At 31.4% G+C, this 9,877-nt stretch overlaps 1 protein-coding gene across 4 annotated transcripts in view; it reads right to left on the reverse strand.

Moving 5' to 3' along the window:
• Positions 1-9,165, reverse strand: part of CDH9 (cadherin 9) — a 165,286-nt gene extending 156,121 nt beyond the window's left edge. For 3 of the 4 annotated variants that reach the window (XM_037799354.1, XM_037799353.1, XM_037799350.1), the window contains exon 1: positions 9,047-9,112. The gene's annotated coding sequence lies outside the window, so the exon portion shown is untranslated. Of the gene's footprint in view, positions 1-9,046 lie in introns of all 4 variants that reach the window. The other variant, XM_037799352.1, reaches the window with a different exon arrangement.
• Between the last annotated feature and the right edge of the window lie 712 nt (positions 9,166-9,877).

Here is a 9,877-nt window from a genome sequence, read left to right on the forward strand (position 1 = left end):
GGTTAAAAGAAAGAAATATGAACATGCAAATAGGACTCTGAATAGACTTCTCAACAAACCTGCATTCATTTAGGATATCACTCTATGGATCATAAGATGGGCTGATATTTCTACCACATGGAAATGGGAGACAAGATCAGTTTTTAACTGAAAAATTAGCTGTATGAATTATGGGACTGCTGAGGCCAAGTAGTCAGTATGCAAACACTTTGCCAATTTGCACTTTCCTCCTTGATGAGTGGTAAGTATTCAAGGACAGTGTTAGCTTTTCAAGCTCTAGTTATTCTTAACGGTTCTCCAAAACAGTCATGCACTATTTACATGCTGGGCTGCATTCCTGGGCTTTCACACCAGCCCTCTTGGTAAGTAGCAGTGCTTCTCCTTGTTCTACTCATCTCTCTTAATGAATTGCGACCTCTGTAGTATTCAACTCCTAAGGCCCATTTCTCATCAATCAGCGAGTGAATATAGGGAGACACGGAGCAGAGGTTTCTAAAATTGGTATTGACCAATTTTTATTTGTTCCCACATCTAAGGAGTTTCTCATGTTGGAGAATCCATTTTCTATTACAGTTCTATGAATCATCTCCCCCAAATGCAAGCCAAGTGAAGCAGGATAGACACTTGTAGTTAAATATATTCTGCCTTGAAGTGGATGAGGAGTAGTAGGCAGTGTGGAGGAATGATAAGAGGAAAGAGCAAAGCAGTAGATCTGGAAACAGAAGTGGCAAAGCTAAAGCTGCAAGGAAGGTAAAAAAAGAAAACACAAGTAGTCAAAAGAGCAAGAGAAATAAATCATCACTTTTCATCAAAAGGAAAGGATATATTTCTTTCAACAAATCCCTTTACTTTTTTGCTCAGTTTGGTAGAAAGCAGTAGACAATGTACAACTTAAGCAAACCCTATTTTAGCCACAAAATTATTTAGAATTAAGGAGGAGAAGGGAAAGGGGAAAAAAAGAAGGTGGGTGGGGATAGTATCTTTCCTCGTAAATTATAATTTTATATTTAAAGAAGAAAGCACGTGTAATGATTTTACCAAAAGAACTATCACTAAGTATATTAGCAATAGTAGCTGTTAATAATGTATCATGTATTTACATATATAGATATAATTGTATGTTTATTAGTATGTAATTTGATATACATTCTCGGTATATATATGTATATATCAATGTAACTGAAGAAAATTTAATCATATACTAAATACTAAAAAAAAAAAACCATCTGTGATATAACCTACATGCTTTCTATTTGTTAACTACTATATATTAATTACAAGTTGATTAGTTAATACTTCTAAATTTTCTCATGATGGAAATAAAAATCACTTTTAATGCTAGTTCAGGTTGACACAAGCCAAATACTGAGAAAGAAAAACAAATAAAACAGAATAGTTTAACTTGGATGAATTACCTAAAACTGCAATTCTAATTTATATATATAACTACTGATGGTTTATAAAACATCTCATTTATAGAAAGTCTCTGTTTTGTATGGCTATGTATAGAAATTTATAATTATCAATTACCTATTTTGAAAAATCTACTGGCAAAGCCACATTATATACGACAAAAAAAATTTATAAAAGTTTGACATACGTTTCTCCAAACCCATAATCTGGATAAAATTGTCCATTCAGAGTAGATTTCTTAATAACTTTGCATATGGCTGTTTTGCCTACATTCTCTTGTAATTTTAGAAGACTTCATTTTATAAATACCTATTTTAAAATGTAATGAAAGACATATTTAACTCTGAAATAACAATTTATTACTCCTTGAGTCTATTTAAAGTTCAATTTCATTCTAAGACATTGTAAGATATGCACAGTTTCATCTTATGCTGAATGAATAAACTCCCTTCCCATATTTCAATAAAGGGATGTGATTATCTCCAAGTCAGAACTTTATCAAGTAGTAAATCTGACTCTGGATACCTGAGTCAACCTATAAGCAGCACAGAGGTGGGGAGAGATAAGACATCCACAATGGCATTATTATGAAATTCAAACTGTAAAGGGAAAGAAGTAAGAAAATAGAAAAGAAACTAGCTTTACTATATGCTGATTCCTTCATTAATGAATTAAATAACACTTTGACACATGCTCACTTCAAAAAAAGCAGAAAATTACAAGTGTTGGAGAAGATGTCGAGAAATAGGAACACTCATTTACTGCTGATGGCAATATAAAATGATGCAGCCACTGTGGAAGACAGTTTGGCAGTTCCTCAGTAAGCTAAGTACAGAACTACCATATGACCCGGCAGTCCCACGACTAGATATACATCCAGAAGAACTGAAAGTAGGGTCTCAAACAGATATTTGCACACTGATGATCATAGTGGCATTATTCTCAATTACCAAAAGATTGAGACAACCCAAGTGTCCATCAACCAATGAATGGATAAACAAAATGTGATATATTCAGGAAATGGAATGTTAGCCAGCGGTAAAAAGGAATGAAATTCTGATGCATGCTAAAAATGGATGAACCTTGAAGATATCATGTTGAATGAAATAGGCCAGACACAAAAGGATAAATATTGTATGATCTCATTGATAAGAAATAATCAGAATAAGCAAACTCATAGAGTCAGAACCTAGAGTAGGAGTAGGGAATAGGGAGTTAAGCCTTAAAAAAATAAAAGCAATAGGACTCTCTTACTGAGCTTGCTACGGAATCCTACCACTTTCTTGTCTCTCTACAGTCTTTGTTGGCTTTCAATACTCATCTTTGGCTACAGATAAAAAGTCAGGGTGATTTCTTGATATATACTTATTTCACAATTTCTATCAGAATAATTCTCTTCTTAATTTTCTAAAATCACAAAAGGTTTAAAAAGTTGGAATTTTCTTTCTTAGTCAAATAAATTAATTGTACATATTCAGCTATTGAAAACCAAGTTCATCACAGACCACCAGGCCCAAGTAGTGAACCTGAGACACAGCATCCATATCTATATATCTGTCCAGATGTCAAGATATAGATGTAGATATAGACAGATAGTACTGGCAAAAAAAAAAGTCTTTCATATCTTAATGTACTAAATTCACCTTAAAATATTAAAAAGGTCCATTAATTATTGACAAATTTGCTGTTTGTATTTTAATAGAACTTTCTATTTTAAACTAAGAATTCTTTAATTTTAAAGGAAGATATATTTATTTCAGGTATAACAATAACTACATATTGAGGATTCTATCAGGGGTCTGAATCCTGAACATGAAAGACAAGTAGATATGATTTGCATATATAAGCACATATATCATAATAATATATCATTTGTTTAGTCCTTGCAAGATTAAGCATTGTCAGAAATACATACCAGAATCATATATAAGACTCTTCTAATTTAAAAAAAAATAATAATAACAGTTGAAACCTTGCAATAAAATATCACAGCACCTAGATAAACTGGCAAGTTTTTGTGGAGATAGAAAATGATTGTTCTTAAACTTATTATAAACCCTGCTTAGTAAAGTGCATAGTTGATTGATGATGAACTAGTAAGTTGTCACATTAATCTAGAAGGAATGTCAGTCATAGAAACATTTATCCTTAACTTTTTAAATTAATTATTGTTTATATTTTGTTAGAGTGAGAATGATGCTATTTAATCTTACTGTAATATTTTTAATATAAACCAAATTTGGAATCAAGGAAGTTGCTAATATACCCACTATTATAGCAAACATGAAGTGCCTATTATCTGAGCCTCATCTACAGAAAATCACCAAATAAATAATATAAAACACCACCATGTAATGTGTTTGCTTTGTAGTATACAAGACAAATTAAAAATAATGGGGATTTTATTTCTGATTAAAATAGTCTAATTTTTATCTAAATATGGTTGAGGTAGCATCATGATTCGTATTTTGTATATATCTTTTCCCATATACCAGAAGACTAAATATACATGGTAAAGAGATTATGCTTTAATGAGGTCATAAAGAACTGTGAAGAGTTAATGGAGAATGATAATTTGCAGGTATAGTTTAAGAAAATGAAAAAACCCAGTTTCAGGATTCACAAAATTATTTGAATCAGGACTAATTGATTTTGATTGCACTATAATTGAATTTTTATATTTTCCAATGTTAAAAACATTCTAGTTGATGTTTTACTGCTCTTTCATGATATAATACGTCTAGTTGTCTGTAAATATAGGTATAGATACAGATATGCAGAGATATAACTGAAGACAGATATACATGCATATATATATATATATATATATATAGATAGATATGAAAATATAGATAAATACACATAGTTGTCACTCTATAATTTGACCTATATGTTTTCTTGGATGTTTCATCTGTGGCTTAATTACTATTAAAGTGATAAATATATTCGAATTTCTGAATTTTATTTTATTTTGAAGTATTCATAACCCATAGATACGAATATTTTGGAAAAATATTTCTGGCAATTACAGTAAATTAGTATGGTTACCTGTATTGGTAGCAAAGAATAGATGATAAAGAAGCTGCTTGGTAATCTAAGGGAAAACTTCACTTCAGAACTTTTAGGACTGATGTCCCTGTTTTACATTTACATAAGGTATATTTTACCCAAGAAGTAGATTATTAGTATCAGTTTCCCTGGATTACACATTATTATATGCATTGTTGTTGGCTTCTCTATTACAGTAACTTTCTGTAAATATTAACTGTCTCCATTTTGTATGCCTTTGCTAAGATATTATTTCACTTAATATGAAGAAATAGTCAACTCTACATTGAATATTACATTACTAATACATAATATGTAGCCAGCTCAGCATATTCCAATATAAATTCTGTCCAGTATATCTATTTCTTCCAATTCATTTAGGAACATCTTAAATCTTTAAATTCAAAAATCAAATAATGGCTATTAGTTACTAGTATGCTCTTTCCATTATAAGTTGAATTAGCACTTGGAGTAAAGAATAAACTGAAGTCATTTATGCTCTTGAGAACTGTAGAGTCAATCTCAAAAATTGACATGAAGGGCAGACTCTTTATCCTTATGAAACAATCATATTCTCTAGTGTTTCATTGATTAATTAGGAAGACCAAGAATTATTTTGTTCATCAAGAGAAATAGAGGCTACATATGCACTTATTGCTCATGAAATTGATTTATAATTTGCCAAAGTAATGGAATAAAAAAGAAAAAAAACAGAAAAACCTTAAATACCACTTTAAGAAAATATTCAGAAACGTTCTCCTTTTCCTCCTCTCTCCTCCTAAAACAACAATAGCAGGACAATAACAAGAAACTTCTTGATGTTTCCAATTTCCCTTCACAGCCAGTAAGATTCATTATGATGACTTATGTTTTGGAAGGTGTTTCTTGTTAATGCTAATATAAAAGCTCTTTGTTAGGCTCCAGAGACCCCATGCTTTTATTCAGGCACTTTGCATGCTTAATGTGGCTCTATGACCATCTCAGACAAATGCTAAATTTAGGGATAAGTGCATTAATATGTTGAGACTGTTACGGACTTGTATAAAGGTGCAATAAAGACACTCTCCTCAATTGCACAATCCTTACTGTGATGATATAATAATGGTTCCAGGCAGAGAAATTTGAAGTGACTCATAAGAGAAAAAAACTTTTTCAGGATATTTAAAACATCAAGGAGTCATTGTTTTCATCCGAACACATTGCATATATGTATATTTGACTTTCATGACTCAATACGATCTATTCCCACATTATGTTGTTCGTTTTTCATATATAATTTGAAAGCCTTGGATACGTAATCTGATCTTTCTAAGTCTCAGTTTTTAATTGTGTAATATGAGAGTAGGAGATATTGAAAATCCCTTTTATAAAGTTCCATACTTTTATGTGACCACCTAAATAGGGTAATATAATGACTATTAAGGGGTTTGTTTGGGATATATTCTATGAGACAACTCATTTCTGAAAACAAATATGCAAGACACAAAGGAACAAATTGCTTTATCTTATGAAACAAGACTTATTTCTACAATAAAATTATCATATTTATAAATTAGCATGGGGGAAAAAGAAACAAAACTGATATTAAACCTATGACCTTTTCACCCTATTTAGCATCTTTTCTTCTTCCTTAAGAAAACTTAATTTTAATTAAGCAGATAATTTAAGAAATAAAATAACCAAGAACCCAACTAGAGTTTTTATTATAATACACCTCATCATAAATAAAACTTAATCCACAGTCAATATTAATATGCAAAAGATATAGCATAAGTATTTGTGTGTGTATATATATATATATATATACACACACATGTGTATAAATATTATTAAAGTCAGAAGCATACATATTTGAAATATCTTGTACATTTTAAAACTGTTGCACCATATTTAAATGCAAAGTTTCTTTCTACTTAATCCTGTAAATGTGCATTTGAGCAAACCAGATTAGTCCTAAAGAACATAGCACACTAATAATAAATTACAATGAGGGATCTGTTTTAACACTAAATAATTTTCAATCTAGAACATTCAATTTCATTAGGAACAAGTTATAGTTAACATTTATTCAGGAAAACTATTTCAATGTAGTCTTTAAATTCTTTTACCTTAATTTATACTTTCTTACATACAACATATTGCCATAATTACTCACACTTTCTATATTCTATAATTTTAAGAATTGTCCAAAGCTTTCAAATAACTTCATCCATATGTTGCAAAAAAATATTGTGGGCGAGAAGTATCTGCCTCTATCAATACTTATGCCTAAAGAGAGATGCCAGTGGAAAAATACCTCCAATTTAATGAGTATTTCATATGTTATATATTTAACTTTGTGAATGTTCCATGAAAGGGATGACACACTGACTCTATTTTGAGTGTGTAGGGGTTACAAGAAAATACCAAGTGACATCTCTCCATGCAAGGTGACTTTCAGAAGACCTTCTGATCCAAAACACAGTTTATCAATAGAGCAACATGACATTTAAACACATGCTTTCAAAAACAACTTTGATATTATGATATTGCTACACATAGGCATGGTACAAGATATTTTTATTTCAGTTATGCAATAATAATGGCATTAGAATAAAATTATGTAAATAATTACAAAAGTGTTTAAAATATTCAAGTAGTGTAATAAAGGAAACTATTTTTCCATCCTGGGGAAAAAAAAACATAACTTACCATATAAATCAACTTAAAACTATGGTATATTTCGTTATTGCTTTATTAGTAGTAAAAAATCTAACCGAAATTTATTAGTGAAATTGCTTTTAAATTAATACTACTGTATAATTTCCAGAGTTAATTTTGCTTGCATTTATTTTATTTTACATTTTCTCATTTTTCAAATATAGAAATAATAGTATTTCAACATGTCAGCATATATTTTAAGTGATATACTTTGCATTTGAGAAATTTTAATTGAAACTGTAATATGTCCAATGACAAGACTAGAAATGCATGTTGTTCATGTCATGTCCAAATTCTTTGCTGTTATGTGCTGGAATAGCATTTTATTTCATTTTCTTTATGTTTCAAAAGACCTACAGCTCAAACCTGGATTAACCAGTGATGTAGCTACAAAATATATTCCACACCTCACATCCTAGGCATTGAAACAGTGTCTGAATTTGAAAATAGTTACATTCTCTACTGAATACAGGAGAGTTTAAAATCATACTTTTTTTTTCCAAGTTAAGAACACTGAAGAATCAAATTCATTCTTAGTTGGCTACTGCTAAAGATAGATAAATTCTTCTAAATTCACAGCTATAGCAAACAGAACTAAATGAAGTGTCCTCTTGTCATGTAAAAGTTACCACTTTCTTTTTATCACCCAAAACCACTCATTTTTCAAGCTACACAGGTTTAAGAAACCTTGTGAAAAAAATCTTTATTACAAATCTCATAAATCTACAACATTGAGAATAAAAACTGCATATTAAATGACAACAAATCTCCAGAAAAGATGAGTCATTTCTCCTCAAATCTATAGTTCATTACATTCTCATCAAAAGTAGATCACACAAATAATTGTAAAGCTATGTATGGCAGGTGGCAACTTTTCTTTTATTACAACGTAGTTATTTCAAACAGATTCCAAGAGCATGCACTGCTACAGTATTTAGTTATAAATATGTAGAATATAAATGACCTGATAGCTAGAATTCATCATACGTTTTCTGAGATCGATATGCTTGCAAAAATTTAATTGATGTGAATTGTTATATTGAATATGCAAGGAAAAAATCCAAACACAATGCTCCATCAAATCACTGAATTTTCTGTATCACTTGAAATTTTTTTTAAAATGCCAATTTTGCCTTTGAAACGCTCTCCCTCCTGTGGGTTTCAGCCAGTCTTCAATACATTAGTATGCATTTGTCAGTGGATAATTGAGAACAATTATAAACAACTGACTTACACATTCAGCATGTTGACCTGAGTGAGAAACACAAATATGTGAAGAAGTCTCCCTTACCAGCCTCTGTGATAACCTTAATCCTGACATCCAATGTCCACTCATACATATTTGTTTATTATTTATATATTATTACATTATAATTTTAAATACAAAGAAATCACTTTTTATTAAATTATGACTAAAGATGCCTTTAATTTTGACATTCTGATTCAAATCACTTAAACAAAAGTTAATGAGAAAACCAGGAGTCCTTCTCAAATTAATGTAGTAATAATATACAAAAGCACATTCATTATGTGAGCAATTGAAAGCCACCAAAACCAACAAATGTCATCTGAAGTTTAGCTTTATCATAACAATGTCCTTTATGTAAATTTGAGGAATATAAAAAGAGCTAGGATACGGAACAGTTCGGTTAAAGTAAAATAAGAAGCAAACGTTGCAAGTTTTGGCACTCAGCATTTCAATAATTTACCCAAATACTACAAAATCTATTCTTACCTGCTTCCAAATGTTGAGAGAGTGAGAGAGAAAAACAAAAACAAAAACAAACAAAAAACAAGATAGCAACTAGAAGAAAAGCAATATTTATACCACTTCATTACAAGAAAGCAACAACTGAATAGCTCATATTGTCAAGCAAACACTTACCTTGCTTAGTAATTGAACTGACTTTAGCCCTCAGCACTGACAATTCCCGTGTTGCTCGCGTCTCACTCTTCTCTTCTCTTTTTATAGCATCTTCACAGCCGAATCGTCTTGCGTCTCAGTGTACCTCCCTCTCCGAGCATCACTTTTAACTCAGACAAGGAGGCAGCTGAAGCCAAACGAACTCTCTATCTGATTGGTTTCCATTCGGCGCTTTTGATTAATAAGGAACGTCCCTCACATAGGAAGATGTTGCCGAGGATGGCGCTGCAGGGTTCCAGGTTTGGGGCTGGAGGAGTGAAGCCCTCTCTGGGCACAGTAATTTGCAAGCGAATGAAGCAGGAGTATTCAGAGAGGTGGGCTTTGTTAAAGACCCCCATCAGAGAAAATAACCCAGTGCGTTTAGCCTCCGTTAGTTAATCAGCTCTGCTTAATCAGTTGGCAGTTTGGGAGAGAAAGGTCACAGCATGTCTGTAACCTGTAAATCATCTGTGGAAAATAAACATCACATGGAGAGTGCTCACGCTCAGTAGGAATGCTGTGCACAGTGCCTGCCGAATTCACTGCTACCTTTGTCAATTCAACGTCAATATTCCAAGAAAAGGAAGAGTAACAATCCCGATCATATTCATTATTAATAGTGGTACATTTTTGCCCGTGTCTCTATGAATGTATCAACTGAAATGATCTTTCCTAAACAGTCACTTTAAGCCATATAATAATTGATGTCCTAACATGATCTTTTTCAGAAAAGAGAGTGATCGCAAATATAATTTCAAATTTCTGGAACACTTTGCTTTTTACTTTTTAGTACAGTTGAGGGACTTTCAGCTT

This window comes from Choloepus didactylus, chromosome 11 (assembly GCF_015220235.1).
Source record: "Choloepus didactylus isolate mChoDid1 chromosome 11, mChoDid1.pri, whole genome shotgun sequence".
NCBI classification, from domain to species: Eukaryota; Metazoa; Chordata; class Mammalia; order Pilosa; family Megalonychidae; genus Choloepus; species Choloepus didactylus.